The sequence below is a fragment of the Antechinus flavipes genome, chromosome 4 (assembly GCF_016432865.1).
Source record: "Antechinus flavipes isolate AdamAnt ecotype Samford, QLD, Australia chromosome 4, AdamAnt_v2, whole genome shotgun sequence".
Taxonomy (NCBI): domain Eukaryota; kingdom Metazoa; phylum Chordata; class Mammalia; order Dasyuromorphia; family Dasyuridae; genus Antechinus; species Antechinus flavipes.
In genome coordinates, this window is record NC_067401.1 from 145760505 (window position 1) to 145776017 (window position 15513).

The 15513-nt window shown below is 33.6% G+C and overlaps 1 protein-coding gene across 2 annotated transcripts in view; it reads left to right on the top strand.

Annotated features, from left to right (window-relative positions):
- MAP3K3 (mitogen-activated protein kinase kinase kinase 3) overlaps nt 1-15513 on the top strand; it is a 90872-nt gene that overhangs the window by 3823 nt on the left and 71536 nt on the right. The window lies entirely within an intron of this gene.

Genomic DNA, 15513 nt, shown 5'->3' on the forward strand with positions numbered 1-15513 from the left:
ATTTGGGGTTAAGTATCTTGCCCAGGGTCACACAGCTAGGAAGTATTAATGGGTCTAAGGCTAGATTTGAACTCAGGTCCTTCTAACTTCAGGGCTGGTGCTCTATCCACTGCGCCACCTAGCTGCCCCCATTTCTCATCTTTTTTTAACCTTATGAATTTTGACTTCCAGAATCAATTAACTGAAACAGCTTTTTTTTTTTTTTCAAAATTACTAACCAATCTCTTAATTGTTACATTTTAATGGTGTGTTCTTAATTATCATTGCTGAATTCTCTTTGATGGATTTTCTTCTATAACATGCCTCCTCTCTGTAAGTGTACCCCAAGGCTGTCCTGGATGTTCTTCTCCTTTCTATGTTGTCTCACTTGGTGACTTCAGTATCCATAGGTTTATTTGTCATCACTATAAGGATAGTTATAATATTTATTTATCTGTTCTTAGTCTGAGCTCTAGTTATGTCATAAACTAGGTACTGGACATTTTTAACTGAGTGTTTCTTCATATGAAGTACGACATGTCCAAAATAGAACTTATCTTTTCCTCCAAACATGACTCTTTTTTGAGGTTCCTGATTTCTATTAGAAATGGAATCTTTCCGTTTTCTTAGGTTCACAACCTTATTTTATCCTCTACATTTCATTCTAATAATAATAGCTAATATTATATAATGCATATAGTGTGTCAGGTACTATGTTAAGTTCTTCACAATTATCTTCTTTGGTCTTCACAACAACCTAGGAGGTAAGTGCTATTCCTATTTTCAGATATGGAAACGAAGCAAACAGATAAGCGTCTTGCTTGAAATCATATGGCTAGTAAGTGTCTGAGGCCAGATTCGAACTTAGGTCTTTCTCATTCTAAACCCAGCATTTTATCAAGTCATTTATCTAATTAGTTTCCAAATTTTATCTTTTCTCCCTTTTTAAGGTTTCATATTCTATTTTCCTTTTTCTCCATTCACACAACTACTATTCTGGTTGAGGTTTTCGTTACCACTCACCTGAACTATTGGAATAGACTTCTGTTTGGTGATATCCCTGACTCATATCTCTCCTCAATGCAATCCATTCTCTGAAAACCACACATCTCTTCAGTAATGATTTTTATTAGACTGCATGTCTGATTATCTCACTAGTCAATAAACTCCTCTTGCCTTTAGGGATCAAATAGCTCTTTAGATCCTCTCCCCTTAAGAGCTTTCTAGTTTTCTTATACAGTACTTCCTTTCACATACTTTGTGGTCCAATCATGCTAATCTCTTGGCTATTCTTCATATATTACATTCTAAATTCTGTTTTTGGTCTCCTTGCCTTTGCATCGGCTGTTTCCCATGCCTGGAATACTTTCCCACTTCACCTCTATCTCTTGGAGTCCCTTTTGTCCTTTAATATTCAGCTCAAATTGTTTTGCAGGAAGTCTTTCCCTATCCCCTTCCTATCTAATGACTGGGTAAGTGCCTCTAAGGGGAAGCCTTTAAAGTTACATTGTATCTTCTTGATATTGTATCTTGTACATTACTGCACAGAGGAATAGGTAATAATTTGTCCATTGATATCATTACGATAGCAGAATTGAAGTAATAATTAACATTCAGAATAATGACAATTCCAGTATTTTGTCCTTTAGAGTCAACCTGATGGTTTTTGCCACTGGTTTATTATTTTATAATAAATGTATTATTTTATTGAAATTATTATCTGATTTATTATAAAGTAATAAGTAGAGATGATATTAATAAGGCAATTAATTGATTATATATCTGTTTACATGCACATCAATACATATGTACACACACACACACACACACACACATATCCAAGCTAAAGGTAACTTACAGAGGGCAGTGGTTATTTAATTTGCTTTATACTTTTCTAGTAAAGTTCTATAAATAGATGTGGATGCTTAATGGTGAAGATGAAGCATTTCATTTTAAGGCTATGAATAATAGAAATTCCATTTTGCAAACTAAGGTCAGCTTTACTTGACAGTTTTATTTTTCATATATTTGAGTGATAGTAAATACCACTGTATGATCAGAGAGCAGCAGTTCCAACTACTGTTTCTGCTATTCTTGCTTAACTCTAGCCCAAAGGGAAAAAAGTAAAATCTATTCTTACTTGAGAACTTGATGGTTTGTTCCTGGCCTATATTTGTGTTTTGAGGGTATCCTTTGTTTCCCAGAACTTCTCTAAGCCCTAGATTTGAGCCAGTTTAAGGACTTGAATTAGTAATGAAAATTAAGTTAGATTTTATTTACTGCTGTCAGCTCTAGCAAGTTTCTAATTTAGTTTTTCATTTCTTTGCAGATGAGTCACAGATCTGTATATCCATACCCAGCCTCTTCACTCTTTTTCAGACCTATGTTACCAATTGCCTACTAGACATTTCAAATTGGATGTCCCATAGACATCTCAAATTCAAAGTGTTCAAAACAGAATTCACCCCTTTTCTCTGTCTTCCTTTCCCTAACTTATTCCTCTTTAGAATTTCTCTTATTTCTGTTAAGCACAACACTATACATCTAGTATCCCATGTTTGCAATTTTGGTGGTATCATAGATTTCTCACTTTCATTCTACATACATTAAAATAGCTAACATTTATGTAGCACAATGTCTAGTACATAGTAAGCTCCATATAAATACTAATTATTATTATTGTTATTATAATTTATCTACTGTGTTCCAGGTACTGTATTAAGTACTTTAAAAATATTATTTCATTATTTCATGTACACTAGACAATAAGCTTGGAGTGTATATACTTATTTATTATACTCATTTTATAGTTGAATAAATGAGGGAAACAGAGTGTTAAGTTACTTGCTCATGGTCACAGAGTTAGTATGTGTCTGAGGCTGTATTTGAACTCAAGTTTTCCAGATTACAAGCATCAACCTCTATGCCACCTTACCTGTCTCATATTCAATCAGTTGCCAAATCTTGCCATTTCTACCTCTACAACATTTCCCAAATCTACCTCCCACTTTCTATCTTCTTGACCACCATTTTAATTCAGACTTTTATCACCTCTCCTTTACTGAAATATTGTTCCACTTCATCTACACATCTCAATTCTCTTCCTTCTACAATGTATTCATCACATAACTGCCAAAGTGATATTCCTAAAAAATATAATCCTTCCCCAACCTACCTTTTTAGTTGCATTATATATCATTCCCCTTACAATATCATCTGTCTAGCCAAAGTGGCTTTCTCAGTTTCTCATGCTTCCAACTTTTGTTTCCATGCCTTTGAAGTGGCTAGAATCTTTTACTTTAATATTTAATATTCAATTCAAGCTACATGTAGCTTTTTCCTATTTCTGCTTTCCCCCTTCTCAACTGCCATTGTTTTTTTCCTCTAAATTTAGTTTTCTTGAATTTATTTTGTACTTTTCTGTAGATATTTGTTAGTATACATATTATCTTTCCTGACAGCATATAAGCTCCTTAAAGAGCAGGACTGGTTTTTGTCTTTGTATCTCCAGCATCTAACACTGTGCACATAATAGGTATTTTAAAATGTTTGTTGATAGTTGATAGTTGAAAACTCCAATATTAAGTTGGATATTGGACTGTTCTTTCTTCAGATTTTGATATATTATGATTCTAAAGTCTGGAATTGTATCATTTTCCCCCGTAAGTACACTAAAAACTTCTTTTAATTTTAGTCTTCAAAGTGACAAGGGCTGCTAACATTTGAGATGAATTCAGGAATGCATGTTTAAAGCTAGAAATAATTGCCCAGGGAAACTGAATCTCAGTACTATTAAAGAATAATGATCATCTAGAATTCTACTATGAATTAAGTAACATTTAACTTCCCTATTCCCAAGGGCAATCTGTTTCTGGTCATACAACTTAGGTTAAGTTTAAAATCAATATGAACTATGGGTGTCTGGGAACTGTCTAAATTCTAAAGGACCTGTAAACTTAAGAATTTCCCATTTGGACTAGTCTCAACCTGATCCCTGGGAATTTGGCTGAGATTTGAGCAGTCTCTATCAATGGTAGTCATGAGAACTACCAATCTTCTGTTATTTGTCATGAAATCTCTGACATTTTCATTTTAAGACTTCTCATTTAAAAAAAACAGGTGGTTATCTGAGGCATAGTCCTGGGATAGAAAATTGTAAAGTCTAATGTTAATCCTTTGAACAGCAATTAGAATCCATTATGTGACTCATTGTAGAATCTATTGTATTTAGGTTAAATTTTTAAATAGTAGTATATGTTAGTCTGTCTCCAGAAGTGATGGCTAAGGTACATATGTTTTATTTTAAATTGTTATCATTGAATGTTCAGAAATCTTAGATTCTGACCATTTTAATTTGGTTAAAAATGCCCTTAATCTTTATGTGTTTCAGGAAGCTCCCTAGAACTTAGAAGTTACTAAGTAATTAAGTCTTGGATAGCTGTTACCAGATATCACTCTGGGAATTCCCCACAGTGATGAAATCACAGATCTTTTATATATTCCCAACCTCTCTGAATTCCTTCTTCTAATTATTTTCTATTTTTTTCCTCACAAAGATTACTTATACATATTTGCTTTTTTTCCCCCATGAGACTGTGAACTAATTGAGGTCAAGGACAGTTGTCTTTTTTTGTATTCCCGATGCATAGGCCCTTAATAAATGTTTATTGATTTACTGATTAAATGTATTATAACTTTTCTATTTCTGTAAAGGATACTACCACCTTTCAAGTCATCCTAGAATCCTTACACACCCTCAGCCCACATATTCAGTCACTTGCCAAGTCTTCTCTGCGCCGCCACTACAATATCTTGCATTCATCCCCATTTTTCTCCTTGCATAGGTTCCAACTTAGTTTAAGTTCTTATCAGCTTTCACTTCTACTATTACAGTTGCCTCCTACTTGGTCTGTCTTTCTTGACCTCCAGTCTGTGAGTCCCAGAAATCCTTCCTTCATACAGCTGCCAGAGAGCATAGTTCTGACTGGCCATACTGTTCTCTGCTCAATAAGTTCCAACGGCTCTGTATTACCTCTTAATCTTTTCTATTCATGTTTAAAACCTTTAGACCTCCCAGAAGGTAGGTGTTGTTATTATCCTTATTTGATAAATTAAAAAATTGAGGCAGACAGGTTAAGTGACTTGTCCAGGATCACAGAGGTGAAAAATGTCTGAACTTAGAAATCAGATCTTTGAACCCAGATCTTGACTTCATATTTACTATACCACTTAGGGCCATGTAATCATTATACCTATTGCACTTACTCTAAAGAGAATATTTATCGAGAATGGAAAAGGGAAAGGTAATGGAATTGCATGAAACATGAAGAAGAGAAAGAGTGTGGAAAGCCTGGTTACCTTGACCAAATTGCTTTACTACTAGGGAATTGTATTTTTATCTGGAAAACAAAGTGGTTTGGTTAGATCATGAATTCCAAATTTTATGTGTGGATATTCTCCCTCTTTTTTAACAACAACAAAAAAAAATTTGTACTTAATTTTCATAAAAAGCTGTGTAAATACTTTGTATTGTACAGACAATAACAGTCAAGACAATTACATTTAAATGTAATTGTTGATAATTTCAGAAAGTTATCTTTAACTGTTGTTTCTTCAATTTTTAAAAAGTTCCATAGATGGGAGAACCAACTTATTACCCTTAATAAAATCAGTAACACTGAAACTTCAACACAGATTGTTTGAATTCAGGTTTGTACACTTCACATTCAAGTGCAGTAATGCACACAACTTCTGTTATGAAACTGACTACTCTCCTGCTTTGAAATTATATATGGGCTAACTTAAATTTGACCTTGTTTATGCATATATCATAGAATTGAAGAATTTGAGAATTAGAAGGAACCTTAGGATCAACTAGTCCAAGCTATATAGGAAAGAAATCTCTGGTTAGCAATATTTTTTAATTCTGTTGCCCAGAACTTTAAATGAAGTCTGACAAGAATAATGTATAATGGAACTTTCAATTCCCTATTGCAGGAAGCTATGCCTCTCAATGCAACCCAAGATCATATTTGATTTTTAAGATCCCATAACAGCACTGACTCAGGATCTTTTTGATCCACTTAACATTCCCTAGAACAGCTGGGGTTTTTTTGTTTGTTTTGTTTTGTTTTTTTAACCATGCCTCCCCCAGCTTGTACTGGTGAAGTTGATTTTCTTTTATATCTAAATGTTTAAGACTTGCATTTATTTCTTAAATATCATTATATCTTAAATATCATTTTATTAGATTCAGTCATGTGTCCTGTGTTTTCATGATCCTTTCAGATCCTATCTTCCAGTATGTTAACTTTTTCTCCCTTAGTGTCATAGTTAAGTTGATTAAGCATGCCATCTATATCTTTAAGCAAGTTATTGATAAAAATGACAAGTAGCATAGAATCCAGCTCAGATCTCTGGACTTCTTCAATGGAGAATTTTTGTAACATTTACATTGAACAGTTAACAATGTCTTTTTGAGTCTAGCTATCCAAAATAATTCTGACTTCTTCTAATTGTACTGTTGTCTAGTCCAAATTTTCCAATGCCTCTTCAAGATTAGTACAAGATAAATTATCAGAAGCCTTGCTAAAATATATGTAAACTACATCCACAGAATTTCCTTCATTTACTAGTTTAGGAATCCTTTCAAAAAATAGAAATGAAATTAATCCGGCACAACTTATTCTTGATGAATCCAGTTTTGCTTTGGCAGGGCTGAGTCAAAAAGAATTAAATGATAAAAACTAAATTGATATTTAATAGATAAAAGGATACCTTCAAGGTCATAAGCAAATTTGTCAGGGGAGTAGTTTTTTGGAATTTATGAAAATTTTTCTGTGTTTTCAGCCAAAGAATTTAGTAAATGGTATGTGCCTTTAATGTCTTTTTGGCGGGGAGAGAGGGTAAGGCAGTTGGGAATAAGTGACTTGGCCAGGGTCACACAGCTGGTGGTAAGTGTCTAAGGCCAGATTTGAACTCAAGTCCTCTTGACTCCAGGGCCAGTACTCTACCCACTGTGCCTTCTAGTTGTCCCTTTGGTGCCTTTTGAGGAGAAGGGATAGGTCCTTTTGATTGAATTATCCCTTCTACCCAAAAGTAAGTAGGTTATGTAATAATCCCCAACCAGATAGGAAACAGAAAATAAGGAAAGAAAAGAAGTTCTCCTGTGAACAGTCCCAGACTTATGGGATTTTCCTCACCATGCAAAAACATAAGGAAAACATCCTTAGCCCTTAGAAACTTATCAGATGTCAAGGGATTGTAAACATCTCTATTAGATTATAAATAGATGTGACTCACCTGACGGCAAAGATCTGGAGTTTTATTTATTGCTTATTATTGTTGTTATTTGTATTTTCTCTAGCACTAACACAGTGTTACTGCATGAATAGGGGTTTCATAACTGTTGAATTAATGAATGGTAAAGCACATAATAAACTTTTTATAAAAGTTCTTCTTGTTCTTCTGGTCCTTCTTTAAGTGGTAGAAGATGTGGTATGAAACATCCTCTTTTTAGATAATTGTAGATATTTTTGCATCTAATTACCTAAACTAATTTACTAAGTCTGGACTCTAATCTTTCTCATTTGTTTTTACTAACCTCTACTTTTCATCTTTCTGTTAGAATTAGCATCCTTATCTCAAATGACTGATGAACTTTCCTTGCTTCTGCTTGTTCTTGGCAACTTCAAGCATATTCTAGTTTTAGACTTTTAAAAAAAGTTAACAGTTCATTTGTTAATTACTTCCCTGTTACTCTCTTGGGTTCTTGAATTCACTGTTTATTTTCATTATTTAAAATTCAGCTTTTGGTGCTCACTTTAAATCCTTTTCACTCTGGCTTTTGCATCTGCCACTCTACCAACACTTCCTTTAATAAAATCTTTGACAACTTCCTGGAGGTTTTCACAGCTCTCAATCATAATTAGCACTATTGATTCTTTTTTGGTTATAATTTCTGTTATTACTCTCTCCTAGCTTCTCTAATTCTCTCAACTGCTTCTTTGCCAGATTTTGCCCTCTTCTTCTCTTAGGTTGTTCTATGGAATTTAACTTTGTGCCTCATTTCTTCCTATTTGTATATCTGACTAGAGAGGTCATCATCTGTTTATAAACAACTGCTTAAATTTATCTCTTTCTCCTTCTTAGAGACCAATCTCCTGATTTCTTGGTTAGGAACAGAGACCATCTAGTCTAGGTATTCTTAGCCTAGGGTCTTTGAACTTGGCTTTAAAAATTATTTTGGTAGCTGTATAATTGGCTTTCTTTGTAATTGCATTTATTTTATTTTTGTATTTAAAACATTCTGAGAGAGGGTCCATAGACTTGCCTATACGATCAAAGGAATCTCTGATGTGAGGGGGGAAAAAAAAGATTAAGAATCCTTTTTATATTGTAGTCTAAAAAAATTATCTTCAGGGAGGTTTTTATTTCTTAAGGTCATCTACATTGTAATCAGTGAGAGGTGAGTTAAACTCCAGACACAGTGTTTTTTCACTAAAGCACCATTTCACACTATAGGATATAAAGTGGGTTTATCTTACCTCTACTTAAAGTGTCCCATAGTTAAAAGAAGAAAAACATATTCTCATATTTCCATATTCAATTAAATATTGAATGCCCACAGTGTACAAGTTACTGCCAAATCCAATTTCTGCCTGGGATCGATAAAATGATTCTTTAGGTTTGGAACAGGACAAATGCCTGGATTTTCAAAAAAGAAAAAAGAACAAAATCTGTAAACATGTTACTTAATGTTGATTTCTGGGGGAAGTCCTAGAATGCATTATTAAACTAAAGTAAGTGAATATCTCGGAAAAGAAGTGATGCTTATACAGGGCTAGTGTAGCTTCATCAAAAACAGGTTTTTGCCAGAGTAAAGCCATATCTTTTCTTGATGGCTATCAAACAAGTAGATCAAGAGAATACTTATAGATAAAATTGCCCAGATTTTAAAATGCAAAGCATTTGATTAAAATATCTAATACAGTCTTTTTGGGAAATATAGAGAAAAGCAAGCTGGATTTAGAACTGATTAAATGGCAGAACTTAAAAACTAGTCAATGTCTGTTGGGCAAGAAATCTCCAGTGGAGTAACTTATAAATCTGAGATTGGTCCTGGGATCTTTAATATTTTTATCAATGACATACCAGTCAAACTATCACAAGACTACTCTATAAAACTTTTAAAAATAACAGAATTCATCTGGAGAAGTCAAAGGTCAGGATTCTCAAGTAAAATCATGAAAAAGACTAAGGAAAAGTGCTTCACAGAATCAGGTCTCAAACTATACTACAAAGCATCAGTAATTAAAACTATTTAATAGCAGTTGCAAAATAGAAAAGTTGATGAGTTGAATAGTTCAGGTATACAAGACCCAGAAGTAATCAAACCTTGTAATATAATGTTTATGTTCAGGAACTCAACTACTGGGGTAACGACTGATTCCCTATTTAACAAAAGTTGCTGGGAAAGTGGATCAATTTCATGATTGTGAATGGGTTGATACACCTGTGAAATGGAAGAGTAGAGCAGAATACATTAGAAACTGGAATCCAATAATGTTATTATAAAAAACATACTTGAAACAGAAGATACACATAGAGTTAAAATAAGGAGCTGGAGCAGAATTTATCATGCTTTAACAGACATTTTTTAAAAAAGGCAGAAATGGCCGTCGTGATCTTAGACAAAGAAAAAGCAAAAATAGACCTAATTCAATAAAGTAAACAGGGAAAACTTCATTTTGCTAAAAGGTACATAGATAAGTAATATCAGTATTGTTTGTTGTTTACTTTTTTGGTTGTCTGACACTTTTTGACCGAATATAGGGTTTTCTTGTTAAACATACTGGAATGGTTTGCTATTTTCTTCTCTAATTCATTTTACAGATAAGAGATCTGAAGGAAATGGGGCTAGGTAACTTGCCTAGAGTCACATAGCTAGTAAATGTCTGAGGTCAGATTTGAAATCAGAAAGATGAGTCTTCTTGACTTCAGGCCTGATACTCTATCCATTGTATCATCTAGCTGCCCCAAATTATTGCAAGTGAAAGTAATAGAATTCTGTTGTTATATAAGAAATGATGAAGGAAATCATTTCAGAAAAATCCAGCAACTTACATGATGATCTGATATAAAGTGAATTAAGTAAACCAGGAGAAGAAATTACAAGTAACAGCAAAATTGTCAAAGACTTAATAACTGATTAATATAATGTTCACTATATTTCCAAAGAAGTCATGATGCTATCCACGTCTATTGATGGACTCAAAGTACAGATTGAAAAATATTTTATTTTATTTTTCTTTTTTGAAACATGGCTGATATGGGAATATGTTATATATGACTTCATATGTGTAATGAATATTATATTTCTTATCTTCTCAATGGAAAGGAAAAGACTGATGGAGGGAGAGGACTTTGAATGGGGAGGAGAAAAAAAGAATAAAAATGTTTCTGTGCTTAAAAAAAAAAAAGTAGGCTTATATCCCACAGAGATAAAAGAGAACAAAGATCTATATGTATGAAAATATTAATAGCAGCAGTTTTTATTGTGGCAAAGGACTGGAAACAAAATGGATTTACATTAATTCAAAAATGGTTGAATTAATTAATGTATATGAATGTAATGATTTTATTGCATTATAAGAAATGACAAAAGGAACAGATTCAGAGAAACTTGCAAAAACTTATATGAATTAATATAAAGTGAGCAGAACTAGGAGAACAATTTATAGTGATTACAACATTGTAAGGAAAATAATCCTGAGAGGCTTAAGAATTGGAAACTGAGGGAATGTCCATCATTTAGGGAATGGCTGAGTGAGCAAGAAATGGTGGTGTTTTTCAGTCAAGTCTGTTTTCTTTTTTTTCTTTTCTTTTCTTTTCCTTTCTTTTCTTTTTTTTAAATTAAAGCCTTTTATTTTCAAAATATATGCATGGGTAATTTTTTGACATTGACCCTTGAAAAACCTTGTGTTCCAAATTTTCCCCTCCTTCCCTTCACCCCTCCCCAGATTGCAAGTAATCCAATATATGTTAAACATGTTAAAATATATATTAAATCTAATATGTGTCTGACTCTTAATGACCCCATTTGGGTTTTCTTGATAAAGATACTAGAGTGACTGGCTGGTCGTTTCCTTCTCTATAAAGGAGGGAAACCTGAAGGAATCTAGGGAAATAGGACTAAGTGACTGCCTATGGTCACACAGCTAGTTGGTGTCTGAGTCAGATTTGAAATCAGGAAGATGAGTCTTCTTGACTCCAGGTCTGGCAATCTTATCTGCTGCACTACTTAGCTGCCCCAAATTATTATATGTGAAAGTAATAGAATATTGTTGTGATATAAGAAATGATGAGCTCTCTCTCTCTCTGATCAGTGTAATGATTAGTTGAGACTACAGAAAACAAATGAATGCTTTTTTCCTTTGGGTTGCAAGATGATGGTCTAAGACATATGCAGCTGAAGTATGCATGTATACTATGTAACTGTGCTTTTTTATTATAATGGAGGGATTTTTTTTCTTTTTGAGGAGAAGAGTTAAGGAGAGGACTAGGGAATTAGGGATTCTATAAAGATGTCATTGAATCATTACACCATAAAGGAGAACCCAAGCAAACTCCAAAGGAGACAGATGTAGTCAATGTTGAAACTGCCATTTAAAATATATGATATTTATAATATATATACAATAAAATATACAAAAAACTAAATTTTATTGGAAATTGTTAATTTTACATGCATAGCCTTATTTTTATCTTCTCCCTTATATATAAAAATATTTATGTTTGTCTGATTTGTAGTAATAAAAAGGAAAAAAATGTTTAAAATATCTCAATCATCTAGTTCATTATGTTAAATCTAGTAAGGTGAAATTCAAGCAAGATAAATGTAAAGTCTTACATTTTGATTAAATATTGACTTCATAAGTACAAAATGGGGGTTATCCGTAGAAAAGATCTGGAGGACTGCAAAATCAACATTATTTAGGTATGTGATTATTAGTCAATAAAAGCCTTAGACTACATTAAGAGAAACAATTTCCAGGAAATAAGTGCTTATTATTCCAAGAGCTCTAGAGTCAAAGGATCTTGATTGATGCTTGCATTTTGTGCTTACTATCTGATGTGATCTTAGATAAGTCATTTAAATTCCCTGAACTTGAATTTTCTCATTTGGCAAATGAGGTAGTTGGGGTCCCTCCCAGCTCTAGATCATCAATCTTTTTTGATCCTTCCCTGGTCAGATTACATCTGGAGGATTGTATTCATTTTTGGGCAACACAGTTGGGAAAAGAAAGTGGTAAATTGGAGAGTATCCAAAGGAAGCAGCCAAAATAGTGAAGGGAGTTGAGTCTATGTCATTTGAGAAAAACTGAAGAAATTCGGACTTTTATACTGCAGATGAGAATTAGAGATACGGGATTATTTTCAAGTATTTGAAGGTCATGTTGAAGAGGGATTAGAGTCATACTATTTGGTACTGTATGCAGGGTCATTTGCAGATGTCCTGATCTTTATCTTGCTACTAGACAGACCCACATGGCTCCAGAGGAGAAAGTGAGACAGGTAACTGCACAGTACTCCCTCACTTAAATCCAGTTCATTTGCACCTTCCTGATGTCATGGTACTCTTCAAACACAAAGGACAAACAACAACAATAACTATTTGGCTGTAGAGGACAAAAAAAAAAAAAGAGTAATGAGTGGAAGATTACAGAGAGGCAAATTTGGGCTTGGTGACAGGAAAAACTTCCCACTTATTAAAATTGTACAAAAGTGGAATGTCTCTTAGAAAGCAGCAGGTTCTTCCTTGTTGGTAATTATTCAAGCAGAGAGGACTTCTCAAACCTATTATAGTAGGGATTCTTTTGATTTATGGATTGATTTATCTGTGGCCATTGAGATGCCTTCCAACACTGAAATTCTGTGGTTCTGTGAATTTCCCTATTAAATTTCCAGATCACCACTGATAGTGCCATTTTCTATCCCTTGTGTCTGTCCTAAGACCTGAAGTATTCTTTCTAAAATTTTTGTTTTTCTTTCTAATTTTTTCCTTATATCTGCTACTTCTATATTATACATGAAGTATCTCTGGTCAGAGTTGATTACCAAACATAATAAGCAATCATTCCTGATTAATAATGAAAGCATTACATTCCTGAAATCTCTCTAATTGTAATTAGTGTCCACTGAATTAAGTAAAAATTTCTGAATATATTAACTTCATAGTGTTTCAAATCCCCTTTCCCAGTGGCTGTCATGTATGAATACATCCCTGCCGATAGCCAACACTTGCTAAGGACCTGCCTGCTTTTCATCCTTATTTAATTTTACCTTCTTTTTTTCAGATTTTTCATCGATAGCAAAACAACCTACCTACTTAAAACACATCTCTAATAGGTCTATCACAAGGTGGTTAATCCTGGACCCACTTACCACCTTATATGTTATAGTATCACCTAGACTTAAGTGCATTTGTTATGCTTCCTATTCTGTGTGTCCTTCTGTTCAGTTTAAACACCTGGATTGTAATTTTTTTTCCTGTGTTCTTACCTTGAGAGTATGGCTTCTTTGTGAGCCTGTTTCCTTATCTAAAATAGATGATAGCTATTTCCTTTCCTCACAGGGTTATTATGAAGATCATATGATTAAGATGTGTATATATGTACATATATATGTACTTTTCAAATCTAAAATGCTATGTAAATGGTACTTATCACTGTTAGAGGGTATTCCTTACTCCCTTATTTCTTTTTCAAATATCGAAAATAGACAGCGCCATCATTTCTCTAATTACCTATTTTCTTATTTAGCATAGGATCCAGACTCTGCAATATGGCTTTGGCTTGAAGCCAATATCTATGACTTTACATTAGTGGCATTAGTTTTTTCTGATTGTGACCAAACCACATTAAGAATATGCTTTATAGTAGAACTTTTAAAAGTCCCATCATTAACTGATAATAAGAGTCAGTTAACTTCCTGGAATAAAATTGGAACCAGATCCTATAACTGTTTTCTACAAAATGAAAGATGATTTCATTTACATTTTTTATTTTGTTTGTGAATTTGTGGAATCTATCTACATATGTATGCACACACATGTATATGTATATTAGATATTAGATATAGTCTCTGAAAGCAATCTAGTCAGCCATTGAAAATCTTTGAACTGAAACTGCTTTCCAAATTATCGTTGATCTTTTAATTGCCAAATCTGATTGACTTTTTCCAGTCCCTCAGCTACTTGACCTCTCACTTGGATTTGATACTGATAATCACTCTTTCCTCTGGGATTTTGTGATTTTGTACTCCTCTTACCAGTTTGACCATTCTCTGACTATTCCTTCTCAATCACCTTTGTTGGCTTATCTTCCATATCTTGATCCCTGTTTGTGTTCCTCAAGGCTCTGTCCTAGGCTCCTCTTCTCTTTCTAAATTCCCTTAATTACTTCATCAGCTCCATATTTAATTTCAGTTCTATGCAGATGTTTCAGATTTAACTATCCAACTCTAGTTTCCTCCTTAAATTTCATTCTCACATCACCAGTTTCCTATTGAATGTTTCAAACTGGATATCCTGGAGACATCTCAAAACACAACATATCCAAAATAGGATTTAATATCCACCCCAACCACTAACACTGACTTCATTTAGTTTCTCAAGATTTTTAACTTTGGCATCATTTTTGACTCACTCTCCCTCAATTCACATTATTCATTGAATTTATCTCTCTCATTCAACTCCTTAACACTCACACAGACATGAGTCTTATAGCTCTTGCCTCAGTTATTGCAGTAGCCTTCTAATTGGTCTCACTGCCTCAAGTCTCTCTTCTAGTCTTTCTTCCACAGAATTGTCAGGATAATTCTTCTTAAGCTCAGGTCTGATCTTTTTACTTAGTAAACTCCAGTGGCTTCCTTATTCTCTAGGAGCAAATATGAACTCTTCTTTAGTTTGAATGGTAGAGCATGGCAAAGCTTTCTTTAGTTTGAATGGTAGAGCATGGCAAAGCTGATAGAGAACTGGCCCCAGACTTAGGAAGACCTACTAGGTTAAGTATCTCCTCTAACATCTATTGGTTGTATGACTCTCAGTCAACTCACTTAATCTCTCTGTGTTCTAGGTAATTTTCTTAGAATGTAAATTGCAAAGAAGGTGATAATCTGCATTTTATAGTAGGAACTTCCTTTGATATGGAACCTTGTCTTTTTTCTTAGTTTGGATGTCTGCCTTATGTGATTCACCTGTCACTATAGCAAAGTAGTTCAGAAGTCTTATTATCAATCCCAAATTTGGTAATAAAGTTGAGAGAGCATGGTATGGTGGATAGTGTTGACTCAGAGTGTTCTTGCTATTTTAAAGAAAAGAGGCCAAAAGTAAAGTCAGGAAGACAGTGACAATGCATTTCTTGATTAGTAAGAAGGAAAAAAAAACAATAGAATTACCATCTTCTTATTGTAAGAGGAGGCAATAGAATTGACTGGCTTTATTGTAAAAACAATTTCTATCTTTAGTAACTA